Raw genomic sequence first — 20,368 nt, forward strand, 5'->3', positions numbered from 1 at the left:
AAATTTTTTTAAGGAAAACGCATAGCACGGGAGAAATTCGTTAGAGGAGTACAATTATTCCGCAGCTAATCATGAAGCCCGTCAAATCTATACAATAGCAAGTCTATCACTCTACGCAAATCTAATCTCAAGTCATAACGTAAAATAAAGAAATTTAATAGGCAAGAGACAACTCAAATAGTACAGTTATAGCATGGCGGGAACCTAAGTCTACTCGGACATAACATGAATCTAGCTACGCACAAACTCTATATTGTTTGTTTTAATTAAATTAGAATGTTAACCTTTTTCTTCTTTTTCCATCATACATTTTAAGTAAAAACTAAACAGTATAAGCACATTATATAGCATAATTGTCCATAACAAAGAAAATGAATCAATATGGATATACTTACAAAATAAGAGAAGAGGATAAGAAAGAACAGAAATAGCCATCATAAAGTTGATTGATTATCTTTTACAAGTAAATATATAATTTATGTTGAAAAAATATAAAATAGTTGAAATTCTTCCTAATACGTATGAAAAAGACTACCATGAAGTGAGAAAAAACTTATGGAAATGGAAGGAATATTTTTTTTTTATATATTATAGCTTATTTTTAGTGATCACTATAATAACTAAATTAATTTCTTATTATATTATTACTTTAGACATTTAGAAATAAAAAGGTTAGCCACTAATGCTACCATTATAATAGAATAGTAAAAGAAAAAGTTGCAAATTTATTTTACGAGGAGCATGATTTTTATCATATTTTATTTTTATTGTAGATAGAAATATTATAAAGTCTTACCCTTTGATAAATGAAACTTCTTATTTCCTATAATTGTTGTAGAACTTAATTGAATAACGTGCAACTAAACGTGTTCGCACAAGAATTAGACTTTTTACTCTAAAAAAATGACAAATATTTTTTCGAACTTTTACAACATATGTTCACTGGCTCAATCCGTAATATTGAATTATTTGCCATAACATGATTTTCCACAAGGGTAGTAACAAAAGAGGGAATGTATACTTAGAACTTAAGAGGATATGATTCTAATCTTTTGTACCTCATAAAATAAATATAATATAATATAAATAAAATTAACTAACCATAAATTTTATATGATTGACGGAGAATATCGTGCAACGCATGTTTGTCCGGAGTTCTAGAGATATATTGGATATCAATGAACCGTTTGGTGAAAAATTAATGGTTTGGAAGGTGATTTCTGTCAAGTACTACCAGTAGTTCCAAAATCGACGAAAACAGAGACCGTAAAAGCTAGCTTGCCTAAATTATACTTATGACCTCAAATAAAAAAGATTCAATTAACAAGAAATATAAAGTAAGAACAGATCCAGTATGCTCTGACGCCACTCCAACACCTCAAACTGATGCCCGTTTCTCCAAATCTAGTCAAATAATGTACAAATCCATAAATATATACTCCATTACCCATAATTAATAAATTTATAACAATCCCCAACTCCGCTCGAAAAGTCGATAAAGTCAACCCTCGGGCTCACATTCCCGGATTCCGAAGAAAATCATTACCCATAACACCACGAACTCAAATACATAATTTATTCATAATTCCATGTCCAATTTCTTGGTTAAAATAAAAACAATAACCAAATTCTATGTTTCCTACCAAAATCTCACAATTTTCATAATTTTTCATGTATTTACAAGCCCACATTCGTATATTTAAATCACAGCTTATAGAAATTACTTACCTCATGATTGACGATAAAAATGACGCTCCAAATTGCTCCAAGGCCGGCTCTCATGGACGAAATGAAACTAAAATGAGCCAAACCCTCGCACTTAAATAAGTCCTCTGCCCAGCGATCATCGCACCTACGGCCACTTGACCGCTTCTGCGGTTCCGCAGGTGCGGCCAAAAATTCTAATTCTGTGGTCCTCCTACAGCCCTCCTGCCTTCGCATCTGCGGACCAGATTCCGCTTCTGTGGAGTCGCACCTGCGACCAGGGATCCCCTTCTGCGGAAACAACGAATTCAAACCCCCTCGCACATGCGTACTCCTTTCCCGCATCTGCGATCTCACAAGTGCGGCACAAACCTCGCACTTGCGCATCCAACCAGCCTCACTCCCTACCGCTTCTGCGACTCCTGGGCCACTTCTGCGGTCTCGCACCTGCAGCCATAACCTCGCAGGTGCGATTGCACCAGAAGTCTTAAGCTTCAACAGTTCCTCCAAGTCCAAACTCGATCTGTTTCCAATCCGATTGGCACCCGAGGCCCCCGGGACCCCGTCCAAACATACCAACACATCCCACAACACGATACGGACTTAGTCGAAAGCTCGAATCACGTCAAACAACATCAAAATTACAAATCGACAACCAAAACCTTTCTTTCAACTTTCCAACCTTCAAACTATGCCGAACGCGTCCGAATTACACTTAAACATCCATGAATGACGCCAAACTTTACGTGCAAGTCACAAATCATGATACGAACCTATTCCAAGACTCGGAACTTCGAACGAACATCGATAACACCAAATTTCATTTCAAATCAAACTTAAGAATTTCTTAAACTTTCAAAATGTCAACCTTCCATAATAGGCGCCGAAATGCTCCTTGACCACCCGGTACTCAACCCGGATATACGCCCAAGTCCAAAATTATTATACAAACCTATTGGAACCTTCAAATCTCGATTCTAAGGTCGTTTACTCAAAAGTCAAACTTTCATCAATTCTGACAACATAAAACTTTCGAATTTAGAATTTTCTATCCGAATCAATTTCGAACTTCGTGAAATTCAATTCCGACCACACGTACAAGTCATAATACCTAAAGTAAAGCTACTCAAGGCCTCAAACCGCCGAACGACGCGCTAGAGCTCAAAACGCCCAGTCGGGTCGTTACATCGGTCGTATTTCATATTTCATACTCACCTCTTTAACTTTCAAGTGTTACCGTAGATTATTATCAATAAGAGAATTTTAAGTCACGACTTTAAGTACACATATGGGCAAACAAGAGTCTTAGGAACATTGGGTTTCTCTACCACGATTAAGCATGCTAGCTTGCAATTGAAACATGGTTTTTAAATCACAATACTTTTGATACATTGATCCTACTAGATTACATTCTCGGAGGGAATCATGATATGATAGGAACATTTGGAGCACATTTTGGGTACATATATCTTTCAACACAACACTCATTTTAAAATAATCAAATCTTTTAGGAAAGGCTCGGAACATGAGACATAAGAAATTAAGCCAATCACGATCACAATTTACTAGGACGTCATGGAAGTTGATTCTATAAGAGGAGTTTATCCAACATATCTCGCTTTGAGTTTCCTTAAATTACTACAATGTTCCGGAAATCTTAACAACTTCGATCTATTTAGAAACATAACAAAATTGAACACAAATTATGAGGGTATTCATGGTTTCAGCTTATTTGAGCATTTTATCAAACACTAGGTATGCATTATGATTTCAAGGCCCTCCTATGGTAGATTCCTTCATCCCACAACCCAAAGTCAACCCATTCGAGCTCAACAACCTTCCCGCAAACCTTGATAGCACATACATGCATAAATAGCACTCTCACACCCAAGAATTAAACTCCCTATTAACCATCTTCTACCCCCAATTCGAAATTGAAACTAGGATATGGAACATTACCTCTTGGATGAAGAACTTGTGAGTTGTCCTTCTGGATTCTCCAACTTTTGAGCAAGGATTGATGAGAAATTAGCTTAGGAACTCCCCCTCACTCTAGAGCATTTCCTCACTCTAAAATATTATATTTTTACCTTATAAATGGTCCTTAACGTCTATATATTGAAATAGGGTCAGTTATAAAAACAAGAAAATAAACTCTCCGAACACAGCTCTGCGGTCGCAGAGTAGACCGCAGGTTAGGTGCGGCCCGCAAAATGGACCACAAAAAAGGTCCCAAAAACTGGGGTGGTCTGGTCCAATCTGCGGCTAAGTCTGCGGCCCGCATATCAATTGTGCGACTGCAGAATGGACTGCAAAATCTCCCTCCGAAAATCTTCATGTTGATTATGCGACGGATGTGCGGCCCACGAAACGATTATGCGGTCGCATAGTTGACCGCAAAATAACTTCCAAAATTGGCTCATTTCTCTGCTTCACTCTGCGGCGGATCTGCGATCGCATAGCGGACCTGCAATAATTTTTTCTTCAACTCTACAACGCTCCGCTCAACCTAAAAAGTCTGTACTGCAGTGAGATATTTTTACGGGGTCTTACAGATTATTTCTACAACCCTCAAATACATTAGTCTACCTCGACATCACGAAACTTCGGATTTTAGGTGAAATTTTTACGGGCCTTACAGATTATTACCTAAACATGATATTCTAAGCGTAGTTAATCTAGCACATACAAGTGAGCCTAAGCTAAGCACATAAATAAAAATAAATGCGACATCTACTAGAACTTTACTATACTATTTTCTTTTTAGTTTGTTCCCAAAAAAATGACCCTTTCTAAATTTAAAAATAATTTAGTATAAACTTACAATTCTACTCTTAATGAAAAACTTTTATAATCACACAAATACTCTGGGCCCCTTTTTGATTTGTTTAAGACCACAAATTCCAAAAGTCTTCCTTTTTTTCTTAACCTCTATGTCAGTCAAACAGGTTCACATAAATTGGAACGGAGGGAGTGATATAATAACATAAAGTAAAAATGAATTAAATGACATGTTTTTTAAATGATTTTTGTTTATAAATGTTTTTTTTGCAAAAATTGTTCTTGAATATAGTTTTTGAAAAATGGTTTAAAAATAATATAGGAGGCTCAGATATATGTAATATCCGATATTCGTCTAGATATACCAACGGAAACTGCCTCGGTAGCAACTCCGGTGGCCAACCGTGTCGCCTCACATAGATTGTCGGTTCGTGTTCTCGTCTTTTTTTCTTTCCCGATGTTAATCACCATCGCCCCGTTATTTCGGGCCCAGTCAAAGAGTCAAACGGCGCGTCGTGTCCTCAAAAAATTATTCTCATCGGACTAATGTCCAATAATGTAGTTGATCCTTCAAATTAGCCATGCCAACAGTAAGAGCAAAGAACAAAACGATCTCACAACCACGAATGTATCTCATCCAATATTTTCTCAGCTGATTAACATCAACAAAAGGGAGTAACGATCAGTACAGGGTTCAAACAAAAAAGCAACAGAAAGTTTCAGCACCAATAATAACATTGACAAAGTCACGGCCTCATAAAACCAAACGAGAGGCTAAAGAGAAGTCCCAGTAGTCCAACATATCAGCAGAATAAAATAGATTATTAAGAGGGACAAAGTTAGTCATAATAGCAGCAAAAATACTACACCAAACGAGCGGCCATCACCAAAGATGTTGATAAAACAGAAAAGAGGAGCTTTGCCGGAGTTCATGATGTCGCCGGAAAATTAATTCTGGCTAGTTTTATTTGCACCACAAAAAGAATAAAGTTTTCGATCATATTTTATAGATCTGCTTTTATTAATACTGGGTTTACATAACCATATAACAGAGAAGTAAGAGAGTCACCGGAAAGCTAAAAACCGGCCAGATCTGATTCACCCGACGGGTTTCAAACCTGCAAAATTAACGAGCCATTAGAACAGACAAGGAAAAGGAAGTGAAGAACACGGCAGTGGGGTTTGTCATGGTTGAACGACAGCCGCCGGTCATCACTTCCGGTAGAAAATGAGAGGGAGAGAGAGAGAGGCGAGGGGAAGAAGGAGAGGTCGCCGCCTGGCTGGTCACCACCTCCAGCGGCGGCAACTGGTGGTCGGCGAAATGGCAGAGACGAAAAGAGGGAAGCTTGGGCGGCTGGAACTTAGAGAAAAATGAGGAAGGGGTGCCTTCTCTAGGTTTTTTTAAATCATTATAAAATGTAAATATCTGATGTGGGGGTGATCTTTCGGTAGTGTAGGGGGCATTTTTATGTATTGAGTGGTAGTTTGGTAGCTTGATAGGAGAAACGTTATCTATGTATTGGGGGCAAAATAACTTACCCATTAGTTATTTTGTACAATTTTTTAGAATAACTAATATCATATTTGGTTGTCATTTTATAATTCTATATAAATAATATATGTATAAATGATGAGTTAATCTGTGTATTATTTTATGCGGGGTAGACGATAAAATAACTAATATATGTATTAGTAATACATGGATAAAATATTAAAATGACAAATTTACCCCAATTATTTTACACATATAGGCTTCCTTCTATAGATTGATTTGTATCAAACCCTTTGGAGAACAAGCATGAAGATACTGATGCCTCACTGCTAGGCTTTTTCTCTTCTCAATCTATTAGAGACAAAATTAGTAAATAATTATTTTACTTTAAATTTTTTATAATGTATATCAATTTCTAATACAACAAATCAAATATTAAAAAATAAATCACTGCGTAATTAATCCATGTATAACTAATACCTGCATAACTAATCCATGCATTACTTATTCCTGCATAACTAATACATGCATAACTAATACATGTATAACTAATACTTGCATAACTCTAACCGGCAACCACGATGTCTTGTCACATCACGTGTGTTATCACGTCAGATGTCATGTCGCGTCAATGTCTTGTCAGATCAGATGTTAACGGGACATTTAATTTCACCAGACTTGATCCGTATTCTGAAATTAATTCTACTCGCTTCTATGCGATTAGTAGATTGTGCTGCATTGAAGGATGATTATTTAATTTCAAAATACGACTCGTAATATTAATTAAAATGCCAAATACTACAATAATATGTAGTAATTATTATTTTATTTTTTGAAAAGACAATAAATTGAAATAATATCCTAATGTTTGAAAAAATAAGACAATTATCAATGAATTGTTTGAAATTTATAAAAATTCACAAAAACTACAGTATTTAACTAATTGCAATAAAACGATAAAAATTTTCATATTATGTAAAAATAGGAGTAATTATCAATAAATTGCATTTAAGTTAAATAATGCGCAAAAACAGCATTTTTGAATAATTGCAATAAAATGATCGAAATTCTCATATTTTGTAAAAATAAATAATTATCAATAAATTGTATTAATGCTAAATAATGTGTAAAAATTATATTTTTATCAATTTTTGATAAGGAAGCTTGTAGAATTTAATTTTTAAATTCGGAAGGTCAAAATTGACTGTCAACACCTTCAACTGCCTAGATGCGTAGGTAGTCACCCTACCGTCTTGTATCAACACCGTGCCAAGGCCAACACGTGATGCATCACAATACACAGTGTAAGACCCCGAACCTATAGGGAACACCAACACTAGGGTTGTAGTTAAAGCAGTCTTGAGCTTTGAAAGCTCTCCTCACACTCCTCGGACCATCTGAAAGGACCACCCTTTTGGGTCAATCTGGTCATAGGTACAGCAATGGATGAGAAACCCTCTACGAAACGTCGATAATATTCGGCCAACCCAAGAAAACTCCGAATCTTAGTAGCTGAAGACGGTCTGAGCCAACTCTGCACTCCTTCAACCTTCTTTGGATCTACCCTGATCCCCTCCCTCGACACCACATGACCCCAAAAATGCCATCGAATTAAGCCAGAATTCACACTTGGAGAATATTGCATACAACTTCTTTTCTCTCAAGTTCTGGAGCACAATCCTCAAATACTGCTCATGATCCTCCCAGCTGTGGGAGTACACCAAGATGTTGTCAATAAATACAATGACGAATGAATCAAGATATGGCTGGAATACACTGTTCATCAAGATAGCCAAATGACATCGCAAGGAACTCGTGGTGACCATACCGAGTCCTAAAAGCAGTCTTCAAAATATCCGGATCTCGAATCTTCAGCTGATGATACCCTGACCGCAAATCAATCTTTGAGAACACTCTAGCACCCTGTAACTGATCAAATAAGTCATCAATGCGCGGTAGTAAGTACTTGTTCTTCACTGTAACCATGTTCAACTACCGATAATCAATACACATGCGCATATAACTATCCTTCTTCTTCGCACACAAAATCGGAACACCCCAAGGTGATATACTAGGCCGAATGAAACCCTTATCAAGCAACTCTTGAAACTGCTCCTTTAACTCCTTCAACTCTGTTGGGCCATACGATATGGTGGAATAAAAATGGGCTGAGTGCCCGGCAACAAAGTCAATACCAAAATAGATATCTCTATCGGGCGGCATGCCCGAAAGATTTGCCGGAAATACATATGGGAAGTCTCTCACTACCAGAATTGACTCAACGACAAGAGTATCAATACTAACATCTCTCACGAAGGCTAGGTATGTACCACACCCCTTCTCAACCATCCGTTGTGTCTTAAGGAGGGACACAACCCTGCTAGGAACATAATCCAAAGTACCCCTCCACTCCAACCGCGATAAACCTGGCATAGCCAATGTCACCATCTTGGCGTGACAATCCAGAATAGCATGATAGGGAGACAACCAGTCCATGCCTAAGATAACATCAAAGTCTACCATACTAAGCAACAATAGATCAACTCTGGTTTCAAATCCACCAATAACAACCAAACACGAGAACTCAAAAGATCATGGGATATACCCAAATACAGAGCAAAGAAGGATGATACATATTGGTAAGTGGAGCCTGGATCAAATAAAACTGATGCATCTCTATGAAAAATCGGAACAATACCTGTGATAACCGCGTCCGATGCAACAAAAAAAGTAGCCCGTAGGCTTTTAATCGTCGAGTGAATGATTCGAACTCGATGCAATGTAGCCCGTAGGCGTAATGGTCGAGTGAGTGCTTGCTCGAACTCGAAAAACGTAGCCTGTAGGCTTAGCAGTTGAGTGAATGATTCGAACTCGGTGCAATGTAGCCTGTAGGCATAATGGTCGAAGTAGCCCGTAGGCTTAACAGTCGAGTGAATGATTCGAACTCGATGCAATGTAGCCCGTAGGCGTAATTGGTCGAATTTAACTTGATTCTGTTTGTATAATAAATCTCCAAATAGAGGAATTTTCCTTGGATATAAGGTGCCGATAAAGAAGAGAACTTTTTTCGCACGTTATTACACGTGTTCATTTTCCGCGCCTGGGTTCGAGCCAATCTACATGAGCATGGTTCGTTTCGACCATTTGGCTCTTATAATTTTTCCTATTGGGACCCTTTTGTGAAATAACTCTCTTGCATCTGAAATCAATGTATTTGAGGGCCTAATGCCCCCTCAGTATTCGAGGTCGATTGTAAAGAGGACTCGGATATTGTTGTAAGTGCACCACGATCAATGGTTGCCTCATTAAAAACCTTACCGAAAAACCCATTTGGGATAAAACAGGTCTAAGGAAAAAAGAGTGCAACGCGTGCTTTCAAGCGAAAGATCTATCTTATCCCTCGTTCGGACTTCTGCAGGGGTCAGTTTTGAAATGTAAATGAATATGGAAAGGTCGTACCTTAGCAGTAGTACCGTTTTAGATGTGATACATTCCAGCTGCTTGATAGCTGTTTGCCGTTTATAATGCCGAGCCTGTACAATCCTTTTCCGATGTTCTCGAGCACCTGATATGGTCCTTCCCAATTCGGTCCTAATTTTTCTTCGTTCGGATTTCGGGTATTGACGGTAACTTTTCTTAACACTAAGTCCCCGGGCTTGAAATGGCGGAGCTTAGTTCTTCAATTATAATATCTTTCGATTCGCTGCTTTTGGGCGGCCAATTGGACGAGAGCAACTTCTTGTCTTTCGTCCGATAGTTCAAGGCTGGTATTCATAGCCTCGTTATTTGATTCTTCCATCATGAATTGAAATCTGGCACTGGGTTCTCCAACTTCGACTGGTATCAATGCTTCGGGCCCATATACTAAGGAGAATGGGGTCACCCCCGTACTGGATTTTGACGTCGTCCGATATGCCCAAAGGACTTCAGGTAGGATTTCTCTCCATTTTTCTTTAGCGTCGTTCAACCTCTTTTTTAGGTTTTGAATGACAGTTTTGTTCGTTGATTCGGCCTGTCCATTCCCATTGGGGTGGTATGGCATCGATAGTATCCTTTTTATTTTGTAGTCTTCGAGAAATCTTGTTACTTTGCTGCCATCGAATTGTTTTCCATTGCCGCATACTATTTCGGTAGGTATCCCGAATCGGCATATGATATGATCCCAAATAAAGTCTATAACTTCCTTTTCTCTTATTTTCTCGAACGCCTGCGCTTCAACCCATTTAGAAAAATAGTCAGTCATAAATAAAATTAATTTGGCTTTACCGGGGGTCGATGGCAGAGGGCCGATGATATCCATTCCCCATTTTATGAACGGCCATGGGGATAGGACTGAGTGGAGTTGCTCTCCGGGCTGATGGATCATTGGGGCAAACCTTTGACATTTGACACATTTACGAACAAATTCCTTTGCATCTTTGCCCATATCGATCCAATAATACCCTGCTCTGATTATTTTTCCAACTAATGTATCGGAACCGGAGTGATTCCTGCAAGTGCCCTCGTGCACTTCCCATAGGATATAATCGGTATCTCCTGGACCCAAGTATACTGCCAACGACCCATCGAATGTTCTTCGGTACTACGTTCCGTCCGAAGCCAACGTGAATCGAGCAACTTTAGTCCGTAGGGTTCTAGAATCTTTAGGGTCCGATGGGAGCTTTCCGCTATTTATGTATTCAATATACTTGTTTCTCTAATCTAGGTTAAGCTTGTAGAATTTATCTCGACGTGACCCTCTTCTATTACCAATCTCGAAAGTTGAACAACATTCCCCGAGCCCAAGTCATCTACCTCGACCGACGATCCCAAATTCGCAAGCGCATCAGCCTCATTATTCTATTCTCGTGGAATATACTGTAAAGTCCATTGTTTGAAATGGTGCAAAGTGACAAGCAGTTTGTCTAAATACCTTTACATTCTACCTTCTCGAACTTCGAAGGTTTTGTTTACATGACTCACCACCAGCAAAGAGTCACAATTGGCTTCAATGACTTCTGCTCCCAAGTTTCTAGCTAGCTCGAGACCTGTAATCATGGCTTCATACTCGGCCTCGTTGTTAGTCAACCTGATAGTTTTAATAGATTGCCTAATAGTGTTACCCATTGGTGGTTTCAAAACTATGCCCAGCTCGGACCCTTTCACGTTCGAATCCCCGTCCGTAAAAAGGATCCATACCCCCGATGATGTACCTGATTTCAACAGGAGTTCTTTTTCGACTTCGGGTATGAGGGTTGGCGTGAAATTAGCCACGAAGTCTGCTAAAATTTGAGACTTGATGGTCGTACGGGGTGGATATTTGATATCGTACCCATTGAGTTCGATGGCCCATTTGCCCAGTCGGCTTGATAACTCAGGTTTGTGCAAAATATTACAAAGCGGGTAAGTGGTCAATACGCATATGGGATGGCATTGAAAGTACGGCCTTAACTTTCTAGAGGCGCTTATCAGTGCAAGTGCCAATTTTTCTAGGAGTGGATACCTAGTTTTCACTTCTCCTAAGGTTTGACTCATATAATAAATGGGGAATTGCGTACCTTGCTCTTCTCGAACTAGGACACCGCTTACGGCAATTTTCGATACTGCCAAGTACAAACAAAGTTTTTCGTCTGTTTTTGGAGTGTGAAGTAGTGGTGGGCTTGACAAATATCGTTTTAGCTCCTCTAATGCTTGTTGGAACTACGGGGTCCAAGCAAAATCATTCTTCTTTTTGAGTAGAGAGAAAAATTTGTGACTTCGATAAGATGATCTTGAAATGAACCGGCCTAAGGCTGCAATTCGACTTGTTATCCTTTGTACAACTTTCACGCTGTCCATAACGACGATGTCTTCGATGGCCTTGATTTTATCGGGGTTAATCTCTATTCCCCATTGTCGTTGGCTTCGATTCATTTTGTGAGTTTCTCGAGCAATTTAGTAATTCCGGGAGTAGTCCTCGATTCTTGCTCGTTTGATTTTACTATGGCAGGCTCTGTTCTGGGGGTGATTTCTCTAAGTGGATTGGAATCTGGCCTGCTTTGTGCACGAGTTTGGCTCTGTAACTGAGCTATCGCTACTTGTTGGGCTTGTAGCATCTCGAAGATCATGCGTAGGCTGGCCCCGATTTCCCCCGCATTTTGGGTGTCTCGGGCTATGGATCGAGTACCGCCCTTAATGCTTCTTTCCAGTTCGGAATGCTGATTTGCCTCCAAAGCTATTTATGAATTGACATCCAATGGTATTTCGGCTCACGTTTCGGGTACTTCGATTCGAGCCTCGGTGCCATCGTTAATTGGCCTTCCGGCTCCGGGTGCCAAGTTGTTGGTTTCACCTTGAAGGCCGGGTTCGTGGTCGATAGGTGAAGCCATTGCTGATTTGAAGTTGCAAACTGGCGTGTACTTTAGATTTATATCAAACGATCACTGTTACCCTTAGCCCCACGGTGGGCGCCAAACTGTTTACCGGAAAAATCGGATAACGTTAGATTTTGTGTATGGTTCTAAGGATATGCGATACAATTTGATATAAATCGTGTAGAGAAATAGAGATACGTAAAGTCTTAGCTTATGAGAATGCAAATAGTGGGTAATAAGAACGAATGAGATAAAGCAAAGCAAACACAAAAAGGGATATCTTTCAATCTGAGAAGTGAGTTTTTGTCTCTGCCCTTTAGCTTACAAGGATTCCCCATTTTATAGAAGAGGGTCATTACAAAAAACAATAAAATAAAGCATATAGTGGAAGGCCCATGATGACTTGTCTCTTCCTTGATTCCTGCCAAGATTCTCTCTCTTGGTGCGGTCGCAACGACTCTTGTCTGTGGGCTCGATACTGGCTCGAACTCATTACTGGGTCGGACCCTTCGGTCTTGGCTTGAGTTCGACCTTCTTGATGGGCATCGCGCATTTCCGACCTCGAAGCAGTGCCTTGCGGATCGATTCGGTCACGGGCTCGATAGAGCTATCGAGCCAACTTCTCGAGCGACCTTCGGGCTCGAGGCTCGTTAATACCCACTTCGGAGCTCATTCCCAAAATCTCATTCCGATTCTTTAACACTCGAACTCGATCGAACATAGGAAGGGCTCGATGCACGCGTTAACTTCTTGAGGGATAGATCCGATGAGTTTTTCTGGAGATTGTGCCAACGGTAGGTCATCACCCTTTCCTTCCCCTTTATCAGCATTGCAACAAGAGGCCTTAATACCCTCACGGGAAATCTTCATGTGGAACCAACGTGGCAAATAATCCTCCAAGGTCACTGGATGTCGTGGCTTTTGAGGGTGGTACACATTTCTTTCCTCAAACGCCTAACTGGATTCTGTTTTCTTGGTCTTTTTATCATCATTTTTCTTGTTGGTTGTTCTATTGATTCTTTTTGTAGGCTCCTTCTGCGGTGCCTACGACGAGTTACCAACGTCCAACCTTCATCATCATCAGGTTGATCGACTTCAACTTTATTATTCTCCAGTAATTCTTCATCTTTACTTTCTTTATAACTACATAATTCATCTGGACTGAATGAGCCAAATGTGATAGAGACTTGGTTTGCGCTCGCTTTCTCATATTCAAGCACGATCTTCTTTGCACGAGCCAAGTCCATAACTTTATCCTTGAAGACAAAACACCTCTCCAAAGGGTGGCTCACAAGTCGATGATATTTGCAGTAATTTGGGTCATCAGTTTTTCCAGCTTCATTTGGCCGCTTCATCTCCGGAAGCTCAATGATATTTAACTCGAGGAAATCTTCGAAAATGGCTCGCACATCAGAATCCAGAAATGGGTACTCTTTCTCTTGTATTTCTTTTAGAGTCAACTTTCCACTTGGCTTATCTTGAAAAGAAGTGGATTTCATACTCTGCTTCTTGCTCACCTTCGTCGTGAACTTCATAGGTGATGTGTTGACAGTTATAACTTCTTTGCTTTCAGACTTGGGTACAAACTTTCCCCACTTCTTGACTTCTTGCTTGTCGTTCCCTTTGCGAGGTTCATATATGGGTAGCCTTTTATTTCCAGTGGAGGCCATGCTCAATTCCATGTCATGGGCACGAGTTGCAAGTTCTTCAAATGTGCTAGGCTTGATACCTTGCAAGATGTAATGCAATCCCCAATGCATGCCTTGGATACACATCTTTATACTAGAGGCTTCACTAAGCCTGCCTTTATAGTTGAGGCTTGCATTCCTCCAACGGTTGATAAAGTCGATAACTGGTTCACCCTTCCGTTGATGAGTATTTATGAGTTCCACCATGCTCACAATGCGCCTTGTGCTATAAAAGCGATTGAGGAACTTTTTCTCTAGTTGATCCCAGCTATCAATAAATCTTGCCTCGAGGTTTGTATACCAATCAAAAGTATTTTCTTTTAGCGAGCAGATAAACGGTTTGACGAGGTAATCTCCATAAGTCCCAGGATTGTTGTATATCTCAACGAAGTGCGCCACATGTTGCTTTGGATTGCCTTTTCCATCAAACTGTTGAAACTTTGGAGGTTGATAGCCAGTAGGCATCTTCAACATATCGATCCTTGCAGTGTATGGCTTTTGCGTATGTAAGGGAGGACTTGGAAGCAACTTCATACTCGTTCTTAATGGTTCCTTCAATGAACTCCTTCAGTTGATCGAATGGAATCATCCATTCAGATGAGACAGGGATAGCCTTAGCGGATGCTATTTGTCTTGGGGGAGAATCACTCTCTGAAACTTCTGGGTGGGTGGATTCTTCTTCCATCAAGATTCCTACCCTATCTGTTAGCTTGTCGATTCTGGCATCTTGATTTTGCACGCACTTGGTCAAGCCAGTGATTGCTTCCGTCAAGTTTGCCAATTTCTCCTCTACAGATGAAGTGTTTGTCACCATGGCTTGCATGATTGTCATGGACGATGAAGAGTAGCATGGATTGTCACACATATTGATCCTCGATTGGCTCACGCTATGTGGTGTAAGTGGGGAGGATCCATCACTTGAAGCATCATCACTTTCCTTCACAACATAGTCCTTGGATTCGGAGAGGTCATGCAGAGCAAGAGTTTTCTTGATCTTTTCAGCAACATTGCTTCCTTCTTCGGGTGCATTTGTGGAAGATCTTGCTCCTTTTCAGGATGAAGATCCAAAAATAGGGGTTGATGCGGATGACACTTGGGGTGCTTATCCTAACGAGCTTTATTTTCTCCTCGTAACTGGTCCAAAGCTTCCAAAGATAACATCGAGGATGCTTTCTACATCAGCATAAAACCTGAAATTAGCGGCCTTGGTGGAAGCTGAACTGGAGTTGATTTTCTTTGAAGCCATTTCAATGTTCTTGAACTTTTGTGATTGAAAATTTGAGATGAGAGGTAGACATTGTCCCACTGGGCGTTTCAGAATTTGTAGAAAATTTGTAGACAAGCCTCAACATTCCAGCTACCAATTTGATGTCTTTCTCCCAGCCATTTTAACAATGATGTCGACATATTCTAGAGTAGTCACATTAAAAAAAAGAGATGCTCCATTGTCTCCTCAATGTCCTTCCCACAGAGCATACAATCACTTGCTATTGATAGTCCCCACTCCCTTAGCCGATCCACTGTATGTAGCTTCATATGCATAGCCAGCCACAAAATGAATTGATGCCTTGGTAATGATTTTGAATCAATTGTAATCCTTTTCCAATGACACTTAGGGTACCGGGGCATTGTTGCAACATACAACTTTTTAATGCTGAACTTCCCTTTTCTATAGTATTTATTCAAATCAGCAGATGGGTCCATTTGAATTAGCCAATCCCTAGTGTCAAAGATTTTCCCAACTAGCCGGCATGCCTGCATAGGAGTGTGCATAGTCATTATGTCCTTCCCTTTGATGTAGAAGTTGTGTACCCATTGGAACCACGGGGTGTCCTTCTTTTTTTTATTGATTGCCCATAGAAGCTTATATAAAGCAGCTTTGTTCCGGTTAGACACATCGAGTACATTTAAACCTCCAGCTGAGAGTGGCATACAGATCTTGTCCCAAGCAATCAGTGCTCTCCTCGAAGGTTCATTACTCCCAGTCCAAAAGAAAGTTCTACAAGCAGTCACAATCAGTTTAGTTATCTTTTTTGGCAACAACTTCTAAGATTTTGATGCATGAGTTTGGAGGTAATTGATTTTCTTTCTTTTTAAAATTTTCTAGAAAATTTCAAGGTTTTGGTCTTTAATAGTATGGCCATCTTCTTCAAATGCAGTAAAATCGCTAATCCTCCTTGTAACGTTAATGGATGTCTGTTTGGGTGATTTTGACATTTCAGATTAAGTCTCTAACATTATATTGCTCTTTGTCTCTACATTTTGTGTGTTCTGCGCCTTCATCTGTTGTACATGAAAATAAATCCTATTCTTTAACTAGGAGTATATGATATGACATGTGAACTCTGCGACGATTGTCTAATGTTGCGGCACGTGAGAAGTTTGGATTTTTTGGTAAGTTTTTTCCTTTCTTGCACTAATTTCTGCGCGTGACTTTGAAATTCCTTTGAGAGTTTGTTCATTTTTGCTTCAATTTTAAATTTCTTACTCTTCCGCATAATATTTTGTTAGATTTTTTACATGCATGTCAGTAATTCAATCTGATCTCGCATGTTTGAGATCAGATACCTGGTGCATGTAATTTTATATTATTTTGGATTACTGAACGTTGATGTCTTATCGTCTTTAGGCACTTATTACTATCTGAAAATTGAAATGTTTATGTAAAAATCTGTAGTATTAAGCTTTCTATTGGAAGATTAGGTCTTTGCCATAGCAGCAAAGATTTAGTTATTGACAATGTCGGTTTATTTATAAATGTACTTTCATGGTGCTCTATATTTGTAAATCTTGATTATTTATAATGAGTCACACTTTCTATCTAAATATTTTTACTTTTTACTCTTCTTTTATTTTATTCTTCGAATTATTTTCATTCTTTACTCAAAGCCATGGAATTTAAACTGTGCATGCTGATGAACCCAAGGTGTTCGGTGATATGCCTGAAACAACTAAACTATTTGGTAATAATTTCTTGTCTTTCTCTTTTTTGTTATTGTCGAGTAAAATAAGATTGCTTTCAACTTTGCAAACCTTTACATTTTTGTGACTTGGGAAAAAAATTCATAAACTTTTGTACAAATGTAGAAACATTTATAAAAGGCTTGAAACAATTGTAGACTTTTGTATTTTACTTGTTAATCCAATTGAATATGTTGCTATGGGTGAGGTAAATTGGTCGTGGTATTAAGTTGTCACTGATGATTCATTTTTTATTTGCCTAATTTTTCTTGGGCAAGTAGAGTTGTACAGGTAAAAGGTTATTGAACGATAAACTAATTAGATGGACTTCTAGAAATAAGTGATAATGAATTTTTCGAAGCTCTAGCAATGATGTTAATGTTAGTGATAAACAGATTGGAAAAACACTGGTGAACTATCAATGTGTTTGTTTACCGGAAAAATCGGATAACGTTAGATTTTGTGTATGGTTCTAAGGATATGCGATACAATTTGATATAAATCGTGTAGAGAAATAGAGATACGTAAATTCTTAGCTTATGAGAATGCAAATAGTGGGTAATAAGAACGAATGAGATAAAGCAAAGCAAACACAAAGGGATATCTTTCAATCTGAGAAGTGATTTTTTGTCTCTGCCCTTTAGCTTACAAGGATTCCCCTTTTTATAGAAGAGGGTCATTACAAAAAATAATAAAATAAAGCATATAGTGGAAGGCCCATGATGACTTGTCTCTTCCTTGATTCCTGCCAAGATTCTCTCTTTTGGTGCGGTCGCAACGACTTTTGTCTGTGGACTCGATACTGGCTCGAACTCGTTACTGGGTCGGGCCCTTCGGTCTTGGCTCGAGTTCGACCTTCGAGATGGGCGTCACACATTTCCGACCTCGAAGCAGTGCCTTGCGGATCGATTCGGTCACGGGCTCGATAGAGCTATCGAGCCAACTTCTTGAGCGACCTTTGGGCTCGAGGCTCATTAATACCGACTTCGGAGCTCATTCCCAAAATCTCATTCCGACTCTTTAACACTCGAGCTCGATCGAACGTAGAAAGACCGAAATCTATTTTGACCGTATACAGTGTTGTATTTCAACCTTTCAAAGATGAGATTTTGGCAGTAGTTACCTACCTTAATTCACAGAGTGAGAACATTTCGTTGTATTTAAGATATGTATGATATTATTTTGTATTATTCGCTACCTATAGATATTTTATTCTAAATCTAACTTTTATAATTACGCTGTAGATGTTCTGGATTCAACTCTTTGGTGCTCTAATTTGGAAAGAATTTTAGCCACACCAAAAACTACAAACATGCTTCACAAGCAAGGTAATACCCTCATTCACCTTACCTTTTTTTTTCAAATGCCAGTATTCAATTAATCACATATTGTCTTGTATGAAGAAAAATAGTTGTGACATAGAGAGTTGCACTATGAAATGCTATATGTGAATCTTTTCTATGAAATTCAGTTAGAGTTGAACAAAGTCAGTAAAACTTCATGGTAGTGTTGTCAAATTGGATGTAGATATGTACATCGTAGAGGCCAGGCGTGTTGCCTCTTAGGACATTGTACCCTCAAGTAGCAGTTGCTCCTTCAAGGTAAGCTACGAAGTCATAGTTATATTCAAAATTCTATAGTTTAATTGCATCTAATTGATGACTTACTATCGTGTTTTCTTGATGAGAAGATTGGTAATTGTTCATGTTACGAGTCGTGCAGGGACTGCAGAATTGGTGTAAATTTTTTTTAAAAAAAAGGTATGGTTGTTGCTCTTGCTCAATAGACTGTCAATTTTTAAAAATTATTTTTACCTTTGTTCTCGATATGAGTATACTACTAAATGCTTCCAGATAACGAATAGTGCATTTGGGGTGCTGCAAACTATTTTCATCTCTCTTTTGGATTTTCTTATTCTTGGAAAATTACACCTGGCTAAGAAGAAATCATTTATAAAGAAAGAGTTATAAGTATTCTAATATTAAGTTTTGCGATTAATACGCAGTTAAATCCCAAAGCATCTCCAAGTATTCTTTATACTCTGCTGCAAAATTCTGGTCTCCAGACACACAACGAACCCAAAATTCTTAGACACCGTGATTACATCCTCGAACCCATTGGAACCACTATTGAGAGTCATCCACTCTGACCTGGTCCCGAATATGATCAAACTCCAACGCTCTGTTAGCCCATGAACACTCCCAAAGAAGCAACGAGATAAATTCTCTTCTTTGTACATCACATCCACAAGAAACATAAACTCTGAGTCTTTCCAAAACCTAGACATGAATCAATAAGGCGAAATATAGCACACATTCATCAAGTTCTTTGCTTGAATTCCCCCTGATATATTTTTTTTTAGTCATAAATAATCCACCAATGCACCGATAACCAGAAAATCGCATAAGCAGACAACCACACGATCCAGTCGTAGACGGTGGGCTCCCCCACTTAGATTTAAGCTACCATCACATAAGATGTAGAACCCACAAAGATTCCTCCTTCTCTTGTTAAACTTTTCATGAACATTCCGAATTATCAGCCACCATCGCATATTCGACCTCCTGCCGGGTAGTAAGTAGAACTCTTCGTAAAAGCTTCATCAAAATCGTGCAACCGCTAACTTACTCACAGGAGATAACTCACCTGTGGAATTCCATACCGACATCTTCCAACGACGCTACACTGGGTACCACTATTACGAAATCAGTAAACCCTCCTGAGCCCATGGTTGTCTACCGGCTTGTACAAGTCTGTTCATTCCTTATTTACATCAACTGAAAGTCCGACAATACATTCCAACTCGAAGTCACATCCCATAACAATAATCAAGCTCTTACACCCCTAAACACTCCAAGCCAACTTCTTTCCGTCATATTCAACCTTCCTCAGCACAATAGCCACCATTCCAAATAAAATTTGTAGACATAGTCACTGTCTACCGTGATCCCCAAATCACTCTAAACTTTTCTCAAGGCATGTGGTTATCCTACCATGCTACTCTACCACTCCCACTTCGGTTAGACCATCTCTTTAAGAAACTTCTCGGCCTCTGTTGTTCACACTTGGCCTGCTAGCAATTCAACCACCACGAGACACCTCCCACCATGTCCTTCCTCATCCTTTGCTGCCCAAATACTACCTCAAATCAAAATCCATCTCTGTAGCACCTGAACTAATAAATTGCTACCAACATTAAGCCCCCTCGAAGATCATCTCTCTTGAGCCATCAACATCAGAAACACTGATTCGATTATGAAATCGCTACACACTGCCATCTCTAACAACCGTATTTCAGGCACCATTTCACAACACCCTACCCCGAAGGAAAATCAAGAATACCATAACACTGACAAACCTTAATGCGTTCAAACAAGGACGACGACACCACATCACACATGAGAATTCCA

At 39.2% G+C, this 20,368-nt stretch overlaps 1 long non-coding RNA gene across 1 annotated transcript; it reads right to left on the reverse strand.

Moving 5' to 3' along the window:
- Nucleotides 1–3,359: 3,359 nt before the first annotated feature.
- Nucleotides 3,360–6,120, reverse strand: LOC104098392 (uncharacterized). Its single transcript, XR_686760.4, has 2 exons — nucleotides 5,555–6,120; nucleotides 3,360–5,137 (listed from the first exon to the last, which is right to left on the reverse strand). It is a non-coding gene; the product is annotated as an uncharacterized lncRNA (long non-coding RNA).
- Between the last annotated feature and the right edge of the window lie 14,248 nt (nucleotides 6,121–20,368).

This window comes from Nicotiana tomentosiformis, chromosome 12, assembly GCF_000390325.3.
Source record: "Nicotiana tomentosiformis chromosome 12, ASM39032v3, whole genome shotgun sequence".
NCBI lineage: Eukaryota > Viridiplantae > Streptophyta > Magnoliopsida > Solanales > Solanaceae > Nicotiana > Nicotiana tomentosiformis.